Source organism: Callithrix jacchus, chromosome 5 (assembly GCF_049354715.1).
Source record: "Callithrix jacchus isolate 240 chromosome 5, calJac240_pri, whole genome shotgun sequence".
NCBI classification, from domain to species: domain Eukaryota; kingdom Metazoa; phylum Chordata; class Mammalia; order Primates; family Cebidae; genus Callithrix; species Callithrix jacchus.
The window spans coordinates 103631460-103650556 of record NC_133506.1 but is presented as its reverse complement, the minus strand read 5'-3'; the positions used below and the strand labels follow the sequence as shown (position 1 = coordinate 103650556).

Genomic DNA, 19097 nt, shown 5'->3' with positions numbered 1-19097 from the left:
TATTCCTACTAAAAAGAAATGCATTGTTTTAGCCACAGCAATAAAGCAAATACAGTTTATAAATATTGTAAAGGAAAAAGAAAAATTGTCATTTTTTTGCAGATGACATGATTATGAACATAGCAATTGATATAAATGTATCAAGGTTTCTAGACACAAAGTCAATATACAAAAACCAATTATATTCCTATATAGTAGCAAAAACAATTCAAAAATGAAATTTTGAAATACAATTTTAATAGTATCAAAACATTAAATATCTAGAAACAAATCTAACTAAAGAACAAAATCTCTACACTGAAAATATAAATCATTGTTGAAATAAATTAAAGAAAACCTATATAAATGAAGGAAAGGGATATACCTGATTCATGAATTAGAAGACTTAATATTGTTAACATAGTAGTTGTCCCTCAGTTCACCTCTAGATTCAACATAATTCTAATAAAAATTTCAGCAGAGTTGAATGTCTATAGAAATTAGCAAGTTGATGTGCTTGCTTCAGCAGCACATATACTAAAATTGGAACGATACAGAGAAGATTAGCAAAAAAAAAAAAAAAAGAAATTAGCAAGTTGATTCTAAAATGTATATAGAAATGCAAATGACCTAGAAAAGCCAAAAAAATTGTTGAAGAACAGCAAAAAAGCTAGAAGACTTACACTTCCAGATATCACGAATTATAACACTATAGCAAAGTTACAGAAATTAGGACACTGTGATATTGTCATAAGAATAGATAAATAAAGCAATGAAACAGAATAGTCTGGTTGAAAGACCCACACTGAGGCCTGGCATGGTAGCTCATGCCTGTAATCCCAGCACTTTGGGAGACTGACGCTGGCAGATCACCTGAGGTCAGGAGTTCAAGACCACCCTGGCCAACATGGTGAAACCCTGTCTCTTCTAAAAGTACAAAAATTAACTGGGGCATGGTGGCAGGCACCTGTAATCCCAGCTACTTGTGAGGCTGAGGCATGAGAATCTTTGGAAGAAAACAGAATATCCTGATTTGGGGGTAGAAAAAGATCTCTTAAAACATAAAAAGTGCTAACCATAAAAGAAAACATTTTGAGAAGTGGACAAAATTAAGAACATCTGTTCACCAGAAAACACCACTAAAAGAATGAAAAGGAGCCAGGTGTGGTGGCTCAGGCCTGTAATCTTAACACTTTGGGAGGGAGAAGTGGACAGATTGTTTGAGTTTAGGAGTTTGAGATCCACCAGAGCAACATAAAAAGACCTCATTTCTACAAAACAAAATTTTTTTTTAATTAGCCAACCAGGATGGTGTACACCTGTAGTCCCAGTTACTCAGGAGCTTTAGGTAGGAGGATTGCTTGAGCTGAGAAGTTTGAGGCTGCACTGAGCCATGATCATGTCATTGCATTCCAGCCTGGGTGACAGAAAAGGCAAGCAAGGTATGAGAAAAGACATTTATAATGCCTATGTTCATCAAAGGCTTTTATCTGACTATACAGAGAATGCCTACAAATCAATAAGAAAAGACAAACAAACCAGTAGAAAAATGGACAAGGCTTGAGCGGACACTCTATCAAAGAGAATACTCAAATAGCTCGTAGACAGAGAAAAAAATGTGGTCAAGTTGATCAATGGAAAATGCAAATTAAAATCACAATGAGATACCACCACATACCCATTAAAATAACTAAAAACAACAACAACAAAATCAGATAATACCAAATGTTGGCAAGGCTATGGAATACAAGAATTCTATTTATTTCTTGTTTCTTTTTTCTTTATACATCTGTCAACTCATACCTATAGTGGAATACAGGAATTCTGATACATTGCTGGTGGGAATGTCAATTGGTACAACCACTTTGGAAAATGGCTTGGCACTATTTAATAAAGCTGAACTCTATGACACAACATTTATACTCCCGGATACATGCAAAGAGAAATGAATCTTTATGTCTACCAAAGACATGTAGAGAAATGTTTAAGGCAGTTTTTTGGGTAATAACCAAATCTGGAAACTACTAAATTGTCTGTCAACAGTAGACTAAAGGAATGAATTTTAATATAGTTATACAATAATATACCATGTAGGAATGAATAACAACTGTTAAAAGAAAAACTTTAAACAAATTAAACAGAGTTTAATTGAACAAAAAACAATTCAGGAATCATGTAGCCTCCAGAACCAGAACAGGATCAGAGCAACTCCAGGGCTGCCACAGGGTTGGATATCATTTATGGACAGAAAAAGGGAAACGATATACAGAAAACAGAAGTGAGGTGCAGAAACAAATGGATTGGTTACAGCTGGGCACTTGCCTTATTTAAAATTGGTTTGAACAGCTGACTGGTTGACTGAAGTTTGGTGACTGTGATTGGCTCACACTCAGCTACTTGTTACAACAGTAGGTTGTGGGCTTTTTACATATCAAGTTTGGTTACATTTCACTATGTATGGAGAAACCTTTAGCCCAACTGAAAATTTGGAGGCAGGTTTTGACCAAACTTGATTTAACACAACTAATACCATGCAACATGATCCTAAGTGATTATATTGTTGAGTTACAACAGATGCAAAAGAGCACATATTCTAATTCCGTTAATATAAAGATCAAAAGCAAGCTAAATCTGTAGTGTTAGAAGTCAAGTTTCCAGATTTGGTTATTACCCAAAAAACTGCCATAAACATTTCTCTACATGTCTTTGGTAGACATAAAGATTCATTTCTCTTTGCATGTATCCTGGAGTATAAATGTTGTGTCATAGAGTTTCAGTTAGACTGAAAGAAAGAAAGGGGAGAGGGAGGGAGAAAGAGAAAGAGAGAGAGAGATGGGCTGGGAAGACAGAAAAAGAAAAAGAAGGAAGAAGGCAAGGGAGAGGGAATAAGAGATAAGAGGGTCATGGGAGGAGAAGAGGAGGAAGACAGGAGGGAGAGAGGGAGGAAGAGAGGAAAAGAAAGAAAAAAGATGGAGAAGGAAGGAAGGAAGAGAGGGAGGGAGGGAGGGAGGGAAGGGGAAAAAAGATAGTGTTACTTTTGGAGAGAGGTTGTGACTAGAGAGGTGACAAGAAGGGATTCCAGACCCTAGAGATGATCTTTATATTTTCTGTGGAAAAATATATATGACATTTATTATTTTAATCATTTGCAATATTTTTCCTTCTGAGTCTGGCTTATTTCACTTAACATAACATCCTTTAGTTCCATCCATGTTGTTGCAGATGACAGGATCTTATTCTTTTTTATGGCTGGAATCATCATGGAATAAGTACTATTCCACTGTGTACATGTGCCACATTTTGTTTATCCATTCATTTGTTGGACAGTTAGGTTGTTTCCAAATCTTGGTTATTGTGAATTGTGCTGCAGTAAACATCGGAGCGCAGCTATCTCATGATATACTGATTTCGTTTATTTGGGTTATATACCTAGCAGTGGGATTGCTGGATCATATAATAGCTCTATTTTTAGTTTTTTTATGGAACCCTCATACCATTCTTCATAGTGGTTGTACTAATTTACATTCCCACCAAGAGTATGTAAGGGTTCTCCTTTCTCCACATCCTTGCCAGCATTCGTTATTGTCTGTCTTTTGGATAAAAGCCATTTTAACCAGGGTAAGATGATACCTCATTGTACTTTTGATTTGGATTTATCTGATGATCAATGATGTTAAGCACCTTTTCATATACCTATTTGCAATTTTGTATGTCTTCTTTTGAGAAATAGCTATTCAGATCTTTTGTCCATTTTAAATCAGATTGTTATATTTTTTCCTATTTAGTTGTGAGCTCCTTATATATTCCAGTTATTAATCCCATGCCAGATGGATAGTTTGCAAATATTTTCTCCCATTCTGTGGATTATCTCTTCATCTTGTTGATATTTCCTTTGCTGTGCAGAAGCTGTTTAACTTGGTGTGATCCCATTTGTTCACTTTTGCTTTGGTTGCCTGTGTTTTGCTCAAGAAATCTTTGCTCAGTCCAATGTCCTGGAGAGTTTCCCCAGTGTTTTCTTTCAGTAGTTTCATAGTTTGAAGTCATAGATTTAGGTTTTTAATCCATTTTCATTTGGTTTGTGTTTATGGTGAGAGATGGGTTCTAGTATTATTCTTCTGCATATGAATATAGAGTTTTCCTATTTATTGAAGAGACTGTCCTTCCCCCAATGTTTGTTCTTAGCACCTTTGTTAAAAATGAGTTCACTGTAGATGTATGCATTTATTTCTGGGTTCTGTATTCTATCCCATTGGTCTATATGTCTGCTATATTCTATCCTATTGGTCTATATGTCATGGTACTGCTTTTATGCTGGTACCATGCTGTTTTGGTTACTATAGCTCTGTAGTATAATTTGAAGTCAGCTCATGTGAGTCGCATTCCTTCAGTTTTGTTCTTTTTACTCAGGATGGCTTTGGTTATTCTAGGTTTTTATCGTTCCATATAAATTTTAGGATTATTTTTTCTATCTCAGTGAAGAATGTCATTGGTATTTTAATAGAGATTTCACTGAATCTGTAGATTGCTTTGGATAGTATGGACATTTTGACAATATTTATTCTTTCAATCCATGAACATGGGATATCTTTCCATTTTGTGTGTGCTCTCTTCAATCAATTTCTTGCATCAGTGTTTTATAGTTTTCATTGTAGAGATCTTTCACTTCTTTGGTTAACTCCTAAATTTTTTATTTTATGGGTAGCTATTGCAAATGGGATTACTTTCTTAATTTCTTTTTCAGATTATTTGCTGTTGGCATCTAGAAATGCTTCTGGTTTTCATATGTTGATTTTTGTATCCTGCTACTTTAATGAATTTATTAGTTTTAATATTATTCTGATGGAGTCTTCAGGATTTTTCAAATATGAGGTAATATAATCTGCAAATAAGGATAATTTGGATTCTTTCTTCCATTTTGGATGCCTTTTATTTCTTTCTCTTGTCTGATTACTCTAGCTAGGACCTCCAGTACTATGTTGAGTAACAGTGGTTAAAAAATGGGCATCCTTATCTTGTTCCAGATCTTAGAAGAAAGGCTGTCCATTTTTTTCCCATTCAGTATGATACTAGCTGTGGGTCTGTCATATATGGCTTTTATTCTGTTGAGGTATATTCATTCCATACCCAGTTTTTTGAGGGATTTTATTATGAAGAGCTGTTGAATTTCATCAAATGCTTTTTCAGCATCAGTTGAAATGATCATATGGTGTTTGTCCTTCATTCTGTTGATATGGCATGTCACAGTGATTAATTTACATATGTTGAACCATCCTTGCATCCCTGCGATGAATCCCAATTAATGAAGGATTTATAAAAATTGTTATTTTATTTTAAGTTCCAGGATACATGTGCAGGATGTACAGGTTTGTCACATAGTTAAACATGTGCCAAGGTTGTTTGCTGCACCTATCAACCCATCACCTAGGTATTAAGCCCCACATGTATTAGCTATTTATAGCTGATGCTCTACCTCACCCCGCACCCCTCCAACAGGTCCCAGTGTGTGTTGTTTCCCTCCCTGTGTCCATGCATTCTCTTTCTTCAGCTCCCACTTATAAGTGAAAACATGCAGTGTTTGGTTTTTTTTGTTCCTGTGTTAGTTTGCTGAAGATAATGACTTACATCTTCATCCATGTCCCTGCAAAGGACATGGTTTCATTCTTTTTTATGGTTGCATAGTATTCAATGGTGTATATATACCACATTTTCTTTATCCATTCTATCATTGATGGGTATTTGGGTTGACTTCATGTCTTTGCTATTGTAAATAGTGCTACAATGAACATACATGTGCATGTATCTTTATAGTAGAATGATTTATATTTTGAGGAGTGTATACCCAGTAATGGGATTGCTGGGTCAAATGGTATTTCTGATTCTAGGTCTTTGCGGAATCACCACACTGTCTTCCACAATGGTTGAACTAATTTACATTCCTACCAATGTTGTAAAAGCATTCCTATTTCTCCAAAGCCTTACAGCATTTGTTGTGTCTTTACTTTTTAATAATTGCCAATGAATTATCTTTTTGATGTGTTGTTGAATTTGGTTTGCTAGTATTTTGTGGAGGATTTTGCTTCAATGTTCATCAGAAATATTGGCCTATAATTTTCTTTTATTAAGAAAAATTATATTGTAGCTGAATATTGTTATCTTTTTCTGGGTTTGGAAAGTTTTCTGTTTTTATCCTTTTAAATAAACTTTCTACACAAATCTCTCTTTCTACCTTCTCATTAAGGTCACTAACTCTTAACTTTGTCCTTTTAAGGCTATTTTCTAGATACTGTAGGCATGCTTCATCCTTTTTCATAGTTTTGCCTCATCTGGCTGTATTTTCAAATAGCCTGTCTTTAAACTCACTTATTCTTTCTTCTGCTTGATCAGTACTGCAATTGAGGGACCATGATGCATTCTTCAATATGTCAATTGAATTTTTCAGCTCCAGAATTTTTGCTTGATTTTTTTAAAAATATTTTAATTTCTTTGTTAAATTTATCTGGTAAGATTCTGAATTCCTTCTCTGTGTTCTCTTGAATTTCATTAGCTTCCTCAAAACAGCTGTTTTGAATTCTCTGTCTGAAAAATCAAATGTCTCTGTGACTCTGGGATTGGTCAGTGTTCCCTTACCTTTTTTGGTAAGGTCATGATGTTTGTGGATGTTCATTGATGTCTGGGCATTGAAGAGTTAGGTACTTACTATAGTCTTCACAGTCTGGGCTTGTTTGTACCCATCCTTCTTGGGAATGCTTTCTAAGTATTCAAAGGGAATTGAGTGTTGTAATCTAAGTCTTCAGTCACTGCAGCTATATCTGCATTAGAGGGCACCCCAAACCCACTAACACTGTGACTCTTGAAGCTTTGTAGAGGTACTGCCTTGATTGTCCTGGGTAAGATCCAGGAGAATTCTTGGGATTACCAGGTAGATATCCTTGTCCTCTTCCCTTACATCTCCCCCAACCCCTGAGTCTCTCTCTGTGCTGAGCTGCCTGGACTTGTGAAAGGAGTGACATAAGCCCCACCATGGCCACCACCACTGGGACTATGCGAGGTCCAACCTGAAGCCAGTACAGTACTGGGTCTCACCCAAGGCCTCTGGCAACTATTGTCTGGCTACTGCTGATGTTTATTCAAGGCCCAAGGGCTCTTTAGTCAGCAGGTAGAGGATCCAGCCTGGCTTGTTTCTTTTCCTTCAGGGCAACAAGTTCTCTTCTAGCCCAGGGTGGTTCTAGAAATGTTGTCTGGTAATTAGGGCCTAGAGTTGGTAACTTTAGAAATCTACTGTGGCTTAGCAGGCACCCAAGTTGCAAGAAAATATCCTTTGTACTCTTGCCTCTTTCTTCCTCAATCAGATGGAGTCTTTCCCATGACCACCACAGCTGGGAATGCACTGGGTCATACCTGAATCCTGCATGGCACTAGGTCTCACCCAAGGCAGTGAGTACTGCCTGGCTACCACTGATGTTCATTCAAAGCCCAGGGGCTCTTTAGTCATCAGGTGAAGAATCCTACCAGGACTGGGTTCTTCCCCTCAAGACAGTAGATTCCCTTCTAGCCCAGGGTGTGTCTAAAATTGTCATCTGGGAGGTAGGGCCTAGCATGGGGACTCCAGGACTCTGCTTGGTGCTTCATTTTACTGTAGCTGAGCTGGTATCCAAATTGCAAGACAAAGCCCTCTTTACTCTCCTCTTCTCCTTTCCTCAATTGGAAGGAGTCTCTGCCAAAGTACTGTCTGGAGTTGGAGGAGGGGTGACACAACCACTCCCTTAGCTGCCCCAGCTGGTGTCTCACTAGGTCATGTACACTCCAAGTCCACTGGCTTTGAGCCCAGTACCAGCATCAGGACTTGCCCAGGAATTACAGTCCTTGTAGCCTAAATTGCCTTTCAAGTTTATTTAGAACCCCAGAGCACTTTAGATCTCAGTGGTGGGCTAGCTGGAACTCTCAGGTTCTGACTGCTGGGATGGACAATTCCCCTCTGGCCAGGGCTGATCTAAATGCTTTCTCTATGGGCACCAGCTGAATTCTGCCCCATGTTGCTTTCCACTGTGACAGGACAGCACTGCGTTACAATGCAAAGTCCCATAGTCACTGTGCTCTCCCTGCCCCAACCATCATATTCTCTTTCTGTACTAAGAGGCCACAGCTACGAGATGGAGGAAGGGTGGTATAGACAATTTAAGACTGTCTTTCCGATATATACCCAGTAATGGGATTGCTGGGTCAAATGGAATTTCTATTTCTAAGGCCTTGAGGAATCGCCACACTGAAAAATGAGAACACATGGACACAGAAAGGGGAGTACTAAACACTGGGGTCTATTGGGGGGAAAAGGGGAGGGCCAGTGGGAGGGGGAGGTGGGGAGGGATAGCCTGGGGAGAAATGCCAAATGTGGGTGAAGGGGAGAAGAAAAGCAAAGCACACTGCCATGTGTGTACCTACGCAACTGTCTTGCATGCTCTGCTCATGTACCCCAAAACCTATAATCCAATAAAAAATTAAAAAAAAAAAAAAAAAAAAGACTGTCTTTCCTATTCTCTTCAGTGCCTCTTTCCTTGATATGGTATTAAAAGCAGGTATTGTGATCACTCACCTGATTTTTGGTTCTTATGAAGGTGCTTTCTTGTGTGGATAGTTGTTCAATGTGGTGTTCCTGTGGGGAAGATGATCACTGGAGGGTTCTGTTAGGCCATCTTGCTCTGCCTCTCTCAAAATTTCATTTTTTTAAAAAAATTATTTTATTTTAAGTTTTGTGATACATGTGCAGGATGTGCAGGTTTGTTACATAGGTAAGCATGTGACACGGTGCTTTGCGGCACCTATCAACCCAACACCTAGGTATTAAGCCCCACATGCATTAGCTATTTATCTTGGTGTTCTCCTTCCTCCACCCCCAAAATTTTATTTTTTCAATGGGTGAATATTTTATTGTACATATATACCTCATTTTGTTTATCCATTCATCTGTGGATGGATGCTTGAGTTGTTTCCACCTTTTACTGATTGCATATAATGCTGCTATGAACATTGATGTGCAAGTTATCTGAGTCCCTGCTTTCAACATTTTTGGATATATACATAGGAGCGGGACTGCTGGGTCATATGTAGTTCTAGGTTTACCTTAAAAAATTAAACTATATTACTATTATTGATCATTATTATTGATTTTTGTAAGAGACAGGGTCTTGGTATGCTACCTAGGCTGTAATTGAACTCTTGGGCTCAAGCAATCCTCTCACCTCAGCCTGCCAAGTATCTGGGACTACAGGCACATGCCACTATGCCCAGCTCTATGTTTAATATTTTGAGAATTCACAACAATTTTCCACAATGGCTGTACCACTTTGCATTCCCACCAGCAATATACAAGAGTTCCAATTTTTGTATATTCTTACCAACCCTGTTATTTTCTAGTTTTTGTTTGTTTGTTTTGATTTTCTTATAACCATCTTAGTAAGTGTGAAGTGGTATCTCATTGTAGTTATGATTTGCATTTCCTAATAACTCATAATGTTGAACATCTTTTCATGTTCTTATTGGCCATTTGTATATTTTCTTAGGAGAAATCTCTGTTCAAATCCTTTGCCCATTTTTGAATTAGATTGTTTTATTGTTATTGAGTTTTAGAAGTTCTTTTTTTTTTTAATTGCATATTAGGTTTTGGGGTACATGTGCAGAACATGCAAGATAGTTGCAGTGGTACACATGTGGCAGTGTGTTCTGCTGCCTTCCTCCCCTTCACACACATTTGGCATTTCTCCCCAGGCTATCTCTCCCCAGCTCCCCCCCCCTACTGTCCCACCCCTATTCCCCCAAATAGACCCCATTGTGTAGTACTGTACCCTTCCCTGTGTCCATGTGTTCTCATTTTTCATCACCCGCCTATGAGTGAGAATATGCAGTATTTCATTTTCTGTTCTTGTGTCAGTTTGCTGAGAATGATGTTCTCCAGATTCATCCATGTCCCTACAAAGGACACGAACTCATCATTTTTGATTACTGCATAATATTCCATGGTGTATATGTGCCACATTTTCCCTGTCCAGTCTTTCATCGATGGGCATTTGGGTTGGTTCCAGGTCTTTGCTATTGTAAACAGTGCTGCAATGAACATTCGTGTGCATGTGTCCTTATAGTAGAATGATTTATAGTCCTTTGGATATATACCCAGTAATGGGATTGCTGGGTCAAATGGAATTTCTATTTCTAAGGCCTTGAGGAATCGCCACACTGTCTTCCACAATGGTTGAACTAATTTACACTCCCACCAACAGTGTAAAAGTGTTCCTATTTCTCCACATCCTCTACAGCATCTGTTGTCTCCAGATTTTTTAATGATCGCCATTCTAACTGGCGTGAGATGGTATCTCAATGTGGTTTTGATTTGCATCTCTCTAATGACCAGTGATGATGAGCATTTTTTCATATGTTTGTTGGCCTCATGTATGTCTTCTTTTGTAAAGTGTCTGTTCATATCCTTTGCCCATTTTTTAATGTGCTTGTTTGTTTTTTTCCTGTAAATCTGTTTGAGTTCTTTGTATATTCTGGATATCAGCCCTTTGTCAGATGGGTAAACTGCAAAAATTTTTTCCCATTCTATTGGTTGCCGATTCACTCTAGTGACTGTTTCTTTTGCCGTGCAGAAGCTGTGGAGTTTGATTAGGTCCCATTTGTCTATTTTGGCTTTTGTTGCCAATGCTTTTGGTGTTTTGGTCATGAAGTCCTTGCCTACGCCTATGTCCTGAATGGTTTTGCCTAGATTTTCTTCTAGGGTTTTTATGGTGCCAGGTCTTATGTTTAAGTCTTTAATCCATCTGGAGTTAATTTTAGTGTAAGGTGTCAGGAAGGGGTCCAGTTTCTGCTTTCTGCACATGGCTAGCCAGTTTTCCCAACACCATTTATTAAACAAGGAGTTCTTTCCCCATTGCTTGTTTTTGTCAGGTTTATCAAAAATCATATGGTTGTAGATATGTTGTGTTGCCTCCGATGCCTCTGTTCTGTTCCATTGATCTATATCTCTGTATTGGTACCAGTGCCATGCTGTTTTGATTACTGTAGCCTTGTAGTATAGTTTGAAGTCCAGTAGTGTGATGCCTCCCACTGTGTTCTTTTTACTTAGAATTGACTTGGCTATGCGGGCTCTCTTTTGGTTCCATATGAAGTTCATGGTGGTTTTTCCAGTTCTGTGAAGAAAGTCGATGGTAGCTTGCTGGGGATAGCGTTGATTCTGTAAATTACTTTGGGCCGTATAGCCATTTTCATGATATTGATTCTTCCTAACCATGAACATGGAATGTTTCTCCATCTGTGTGTGTCCTGTCTTATTTCGTTGAGCAGTGGTTTGTAGTTTTCCTTGAAGAGGTCCCTTACGTTTCTTGTGAGTTGTATTCCTAGGTATTTTATTCTCTTTGTAGCAATTGTGAATGGCAGTTTGTCCTTGATTTGGCTCTCTTTAAGTCTGTTATTGGTGTATAGGAATGCTTGTGATTTTTGCACATTGATTTTATATCCTGAGACTTTGCTGAAGTTGCTTATCAGTTTCAGGAGTTTTTGGGCTGAGACGATGGGGTCTTCGAGGTATACTATCATGTCGTCTGCAAGTAGAGACAATTTGGCTTCCACCTTTCCTATTTGAATACCCTTTATTTCTTTTTCTTGCCTGATTGCTCTGGCTAGAACTTCCAGTACTATATTGAACAGGAGTGGTGAAAGAGGGCCTCCTTATCTAGTGCTGGATTTCAAAGGGAATGCTTTCAGTTTTTGCCCATTCAGTACAATATTGGCTGTTGGTTTGTCGTAAACAGCTTTTATTACTTTGAGATACGTTCCATCAATACCGAGTTTATTGAGGGTTTTTAGCATAAAGCGCTGTTGAATTTTGTCAAAGGCCTTCTCTGCATCTATTGAGATAATCATGTGGTTTTTGTTTTTGGTTCTGTTTATGTGGTGAATTTTGTTTATAGACTTGCATATGTTGAACCAGCCTTGCATCCCTGGGATGAATCCTACTTGATTATGATGGATAAGTTTTTTGATGTGCTGTTGCAATGGTTTGTCAGTATTTTATTGAAGATTTTTGCATCTATATTCATCATGGATATTACCCTGAAGTTTTCTTTTCTTGTTGAGTCTCCGCCAGGTTTTGGCATCAGGATGATGTTGGTCTCATAAAATGATTTGGGAAGGATTCCCACTTTTTGGATTATTTGGAATAGTTTCAGAAGGAATGGTACCAGCTCCTCTTTGTATGTCTGGTAGAATTCAGCTGTGAACCCATCTGGACCTCGGCTTTTTTTGAGTGGTAGGCTCTTAATTGCTGCCCTGACTTCAGACCTAGTTATTGGTCTATTCATAGTTTCAGCTTCCTCCTGGTTTAGGCTTGGGAGGACACGGGTGTCCAGGAATTTATCCATTTCTTCCAGGTTTACTAGTTTATGTGCATAAAGTTGTTTGTAATATTCTCTGATGATGGTTTGAATTTCTGTGGAATCTGTGGTGATTTCCCCTTTATCGTTTATTATTGCATCTATTTGGTTGTTCTCTCTTTTCTTTTTTATCAGTCTGGCTAGTGGTCTGTCTATTTTGTTGATCTTTTCAAAAAACCAGCTCTTGGATTTATTGATTTTTTTTGAAGGGTTTTTCATGTCTCTATCTCCTTCTGTTCTGCTCTGATCTTAGTTATTTCTTGTCTTCTGCTAGGTTTTGAGTTTTTTTGATCTTGCTCCTCTAGCTCTTTCAGTTTTGACAATAGGGTGTCAATTTTGGATCTCTCCAGTCTTCTCATATGGGCACTTATTGCTATATATTTTCCTCTAGAGACTGCTTTAAATGTATCCCAGAGATTCTGGTATGTTGTGTCTTCATTCTTGTTGGTTTCGAAGAACTTCTTTATTTCTGCCTTCATTTCATTGTTTATCCAGTCAACATTCAAGAGCCAGTTGTTCAGTTTCCATGAAGTTGTGTGGTTCTGAGTTAGTTTCTGAATTCTGAGTTCTAGCTGTATTGCACTATGGTCTGAGAGACTGTTTGTTATTATGTCAGTTGTTTTGCATTTGCTGAGGAGTGCTTTACTTCCAATTATGTGGTCAATTTTAGAGTAGGTGTGATGTGGTGCTGAGAAGAATGCATATTCTGTGGATTTGGGGTGGAGAGTCCTGTAAATGTCTATCAGGTTTGCTTGTTCCAGGTCTGAGTTCAAGCCCTGGATATCCTTGTTAATTTTCTGTCTGGTTGATCTGTCTAATATTGACAGTGGAGTGTTAAAGTCTCCCACTATTATTGTGTGGGAGTCTAAGTCTTTTTGTAAGTCATTAAGAACTTGCCTTATATATCTGGGTGCTCCTGTATTGGGTCCATATATATTTAGGATCGTCAGCTCTTCTTGTTGTATCGATCCTTTTACCATTATGTAATGACCTTCTTTGTCTCTTTTGATCTTTGTTGCTTTAAAGTCTATTTTATCAGAGACGAGAATTGCAACTTCTGCTTTTTTTTGCTGTCTGTTTGCTTGGTAAATCTTCCTCCATCCCTTTATTTTGAGCCTTTGTGTATCCTTGCCTGTGAGATGGGTTTCCTGGACACAGCACACTGATGGGTTTTGGTTTTTTATCCTATTTGCCAGTCTGTGTCTTTTGATTGGTGCATTTAGCCCATTTACATTTAAGGTTAATGTTGTTATGTGTAAATTTGCTACTGCCATTTTGATGCTAGCTGGCTGTTTTGCCCGTTAGTTGATGCAGATTCTTCATTTTGTTGATGCTCTGTAGCATTTGGTATGTTTTTGGAATGGCTGGTACTGGTTCTTTCTTTCTATGTGTAGTACCTCTTTCAGGAGCTCTTGTAAAGCAGGCCTGGTGGTGACAAAATCTCTGAGTACTTGCTTGTTTGCAAAGGATTTTATTTTTCCTTCACTTATGAAGCTCAGTTTGGGTGGCTATGAAATTCTGGGTTGAAAGTTCTTTTCTTTAAGGATGTTGAATATTGGCCCCCACTCTCTTCTGGCTTGTAGCGTTTCTGCTGAGAGATCTGCTGTGAGTCTGATGGGCTTTTCTTTGTGGGTGACCCGACCTTTGTCTCTGGCTTCCCTTAGTATTTTCTCCTTCATTTCAACCCTGGTGAATCTGACGATTATGTGCCTTGGGGTTGCTCTTCTTGTGGAATATCTTTGAGGTGTTCTCTGTATTTCCTGGACTTGAATATTGGCTTGCCTTGCTAGGTTGGGGAAAGTTTCCTGAATAATATACTGAAGAGTATTTTCCTGCTTGGAATCATTCTCTTCGTCACATTCTGGTACACCTATCAAACATAGATTAGGTCCCTTCACATAGTCCCACATTTCTTGGAGACTTTGTTCATTCCTTTCTGTGCTTTTTTCTCTAATCTTGGTTTCTTGTTTTATTTCATTGAGTTGATCTTCGACTTCTGATATCCTTTCTTCTGCTTTGTCAATTCTGCTGTCGAAACTTGTGCATGCTTTGCGAAGTTCCCGTGTTGTGTTTTTCAGCTCCTTTAATTCATTCATATTCCTCTCTAAGTTGTCCATTCTTGTTATCATTTCCTCAAATCTTTTTTCAAGGTTCTTAGTTTCTTTGCATTGATTTACAACATGTTCTTTTAGCTCACGGAAGTTTCTCATTACCCACCTTCTGAAGTCTGATTCCGTCATTTCATCACACTCATTCTCCGTCCAGCTTCGTTCCCTTGTTGGTGAGGAGTTTTGGTCCTTTGTAGGAGGCGAGGTGTTCTGGTTTCGGGTGTTTTCCTCCTTTTTGCAGCTGATTTCTTTCCATCTTTGCGGGTTTATCCACCTGTCGTCTGAGTAGTTGCTGACTTTTCGATTGGGTCTCTGAGTGGGTGCCCAGATTTTTGATGATAAAGTATTTCTGTTTCTTAGTTTTCCTTCTAACAGTCTGGCCCCTCTGCTGTAGGACTGCTGAGGTCCACTCCAGGCCCTGCTTGTCTTGGGTACACCTGTAGTAGGTGCGGAACAGTGAGGGGTGCTACCAGTTTCTTCTTCTGCTATCTTTGTTTCAGAATGATGCCCGCCAAATGTCAGTCTGATCAGTCCTTTTTGAGGTGACTCTTTGGATATACAGGGATCAGGGAGCTGCTTGAGGAGGCGGTCTGTACTTTATAGGAGTTCAAGTGCTGAGCTGTGAGCTCCATTGATCATTCAGGGCTGTTAGGCCAGTACGTTTAAGTCTGCTGCAGCAGAACTCATAAAACCCCTTTTTTTCCTCAGATGCTCTGTCTCTGGGAGTTAGAGCTTTCTTTCTGAGTATCTGTTGCACCTTCCTGCCCAGCTTGGAGGCAGTCTAGTCACTATTTGCCTGCCGAGGCTCCGCCCTGCTGCCATGGGGTCCACCCTGTTGCGGTGGGCTCTGCCCTGCTTCCGTGGGCTCTGCCCTGTTGCCGTGGGCTCCGTCCTTCTGTTGCGGGCTTCGCCCTATTGGCACAGTCTCTCTGTTATGGCGGGTTGCCTCGGCAATGGCAAGCTGCATCAGCAATGGGAGTGTACCTTAGTAGGGGCGGTATGCCTCGATAATGGCGGACGCCCCTCCCCCACAGAGCTGCGCCATCCTGGGTTCAGTTGTGCCCACAGTGAAACTCTCAACCTCATGCATTTCGAATCACTGTTTTGTTTGTCCCTGTGGGGGTGGGACCCGCCAAGCCTGATCACCTGGCTCCATGCCTCATAGCCCCTTTTTGTTTTTTTAAGTTGAACAGTTGACTCTCTCCCAGATGTTTCAGTCAGCTGCTGTTAGGGCACTGGGATCTGTGTGATTTCCCATGCAGCGACCCACTGTGCTGGCTCGAACGTCTCTTCCCAGGAATCTCCTGGTTTGGCTCACTGTCCAAGTCCCATTTAATCAGATGGATATGCTAATTTGCCCTCCCAAATCTCAGATTGCCGGTTTAACAGGGCACCCAGACCAGTGCATTCTGTGCGGAGTGCCGCTGCATTGCAGCGCCGACCAAAACAGCCGCATGAGCCAAAACAGCTGCGCTGGCGTCCCGTGTCTCTCCTATACCTGGGAATTTCCCCATTCTATGGGCAACAAAGATCTGTCTGGAAATGCAGATTGAACTCACCCTCTCTGTCTTCACTGAGAGCTGCAATCCTGATTTGCTCCTACCATGCCATCTTGGCAGTCCCCCCCAAGTTTTAGAAGTTCTTTATGTATTCTAAATATTAATTCCTTATCAGTTATATGCTTTATAAATATTTTCTCTCATTTACTACATCATCTTTTCAATTTTTACATAATTCTTTGATGTACAAAAGTTTTTAATTTTGAAGTTTATCTTTTTTTTTGTTTTCTGTGCTCTTGGTGTTGTATCTATGAAGTCATTGTTAAAGCTATTGTCATGAAGATCTTCCACAAGTTTTCATTTTTCATCTAAGAGTTGTATGGTTTTGTTTGCTTGTTTGTTTGTTTTTAGAGACAGGGTCTCACTCTGTTACCAAAGGTGGAGTGCAGTGGCATAATCATGGCTCACTGCAGCCTTGACCTCCTGGCTCAAGTGATCCTCCCACCTTTGCCTCCCAAGTAGCTGGGACTATAGGTGCACATCACCAAGCCTGGCTAATTTGTTTTTTTAATTTTTTGCAGAGACAGAGTCTCGCTATGTTGCCCAAGCTGGGAGAGTTGTATAGGTTTCTCTCTTCAGTTTAGATCTTTTATTAGTTTTGAGTTCATTTTTGTATATGATATAAGGTAAAGGACCAACTTAATTCTTTTACATGATATGTCAGGTCATCTCAGCACCATTTGTTGAAAAGATTATTCTTTCCCTACCAAATGGTCTTGAAATCCTAGTCACAAATCAATTGACGATATATATATGAGACTTTATTTCTGGCCTCTCTATCCTATTTTATTGATCTATATGTCTGTCCTTATGACAGTACTGTTTTATTTGCTGTTTCTTCGTAGTAAGTCTCAAAGTTGGGTATTGTGAATCCTCCAAGTTTATTCCTTGCTTTCAAGATTTATTTTGGCTATTCAAGGGCCCCTGCAGTTTCATATTAATCTGAGGATCACTTTTTCTATTTCTGAAAAAGACTGTTGGAATTTTGATTACATTGAATCTGTAGATCACTTTGGGTAGAATTGATATCTTAATGTGAAGTATTCCTATCTATGAATAGGGACCTCTTTTCATTTATTTCTGTCTTCTTTAATTTCTTTCAGCAATGTTTTATAGTTTTCAGCATATATTTTTCACTTCCTTGGTTAGATTTATTTCTAAGTATTTTATTCTTTTAGCTGCTTCTATAAATGGAATTGCTTTTCTTTTTTCTCTCTGTTATTTTTTAGAGACAGGGTCTCCCTCTGTTGCCCAGACTGGAGTGCAGTGATATAATCATAGCTCATTGCATCCTTGAACTCCTGGGCTTAAGCAGTTTTCCCCACCTCAGCCTTCCAATAGCTGGGACTATAGCTATGTGCCACCATGCCTGGCTTTTTTTTTTTTTTTTTTTTTCTGTACAGACAGGGTCTCAGTATGTTTCACTATTGAATTTGTTCAATAGCTTTAGTAGTTTTTTTGTGGATTATTTCCATATTTAGGATCTGTGAATAGAGACAGTTTTACCTCTTTCTTTCCAATTTGGATGCCTTTTGTCTGTCTGGTCATATAGCTCTGGCTAGAACTTCTGGTATGTTGTTGAACAGCAATGGTGGAAGTAGGCATTCTTTTCTTCTTCCTGATTTTTAGGGAGAAAGCTTTCCATGTTCCATTACTGAGTATCATGTTAACTGTGGATTTTTTTTTTTTTTTTGAGACAGGTTCACTCTCTGTCACCAAGACTGGAATGAGTGGCATAATCATGGCTCACTGAAGCCTCAGACTCCAGGGTTCAAATGATCCTTCCACCTTAGCCCACCAAGTAGCTGGGGCTATAGGCATGTGCTACCACCATACCCAGCTAATTTTTAAATTTTTTGTAGAGACAGGGCCTCAGTACATTACTCAGGTTGGTTTCAAACTCCTGGACTCAAGCAGTCCTCCCACCTCAGCCTCCTAAGGGGCTGGGATTACAGGCATGAGCCACCACACCTTGCCAATTGTAGATTTTTAAATAACTACCCTTTATTATTTTGAGGAATGTTATCTCCATATGCATTGAGATAATTATGTGGCTTTTCCCCCTTCATTTTTTGAATATGATGGGTTACATTTCTTGATTTTCTTATGTTGAGCCACCTTTGCATTCCTGAGATAAATCTAGAAAGATTTCATGTTGAAAAGGCATTTATTATGGTCTTGGATTTGATTAGTTAATATTTTGTTGAGGATTTTTGCATCTATATTCATAAGGAATATTGGTCTATAATTTTCTTGTGACGTCTATCTAGCTTTAATATCAGAGTAATTCTATCATCATAGAATGAATGAGGAAGTGTTCCCTCCTCTTTAATTTTTTGGAAGTATTTGGTAAGAATTCATTTTAATTCTTCTTTAAATATTTGATAGCATTCACTAGTGAAGCCATCTGACCCAAGACTTTTCTTTGTTAGGAAGTTTCTGATCACTGATTTGATCTCTTTATTTGTTAGAGGTCTAATATGGTTTGAATGTGTGTTCCTTCCAAATCTCATGTTGAAACATGACCTGTGATGTTGGTAGTGGGGCTAGTGGGAAGTTTTTGGGTTATGGGTGGATCTCTCATGCATGGTTCATTGCTGTTCTTGCAGTCATCAGTGCGTTCTCATTCTATCAGTTCATGTGAGATCTGGTTGTTTAAAAGAGCCTGATAACCCCTTTTCTCTCTCTCTTTCTCCCTCTCTCACCATGTGGTATGCCAGCTCCCCTCTGCCTTCTACCATGATTATAAGCTTCTTGAGGCCTCACTGGGAACAGATGCTGGCACTGTTTCACATATAGCCTGCAGAACCATGAGCCAAATAAACCTCTTCTCTTTGTAAATTACCCAGTCTCAAGGATTTCTTTTTTTTTTTTCTCCAGGTATTCCTTTATAGCAACGCAAAATAAACTAACACAGTATCTGTTGAGACTTTCTATTTCTTCTTGAGTCAGTTTAGGTAATTTCACAGAATTGGTTCATTTCTTCTAGGTTATCCAATATGCTGGCATACAATTGTTCATAGTATTCT

The 19097-nt window shown here is 39.0% G+C and overlaps 1 protein-coding gene and 1 pseudogene across 18 annotated transcripts in view; both read left to right on the top strand.

The window, feature by feature from the left end:
• Positions 1-19097, top strand: part of EFCAB5 (EF-hand calcium binding domain 5) — a 160258-nt gene that overhangs the window by 29459 nt on the left and 111702 nt on the right. The gene's annotated exons all lie outside the window — the stretch shown is intronic.
• Positions 493-581, top strand: LOC118154304 (U6 spliceosomal RNA; annotated as a pseudogene).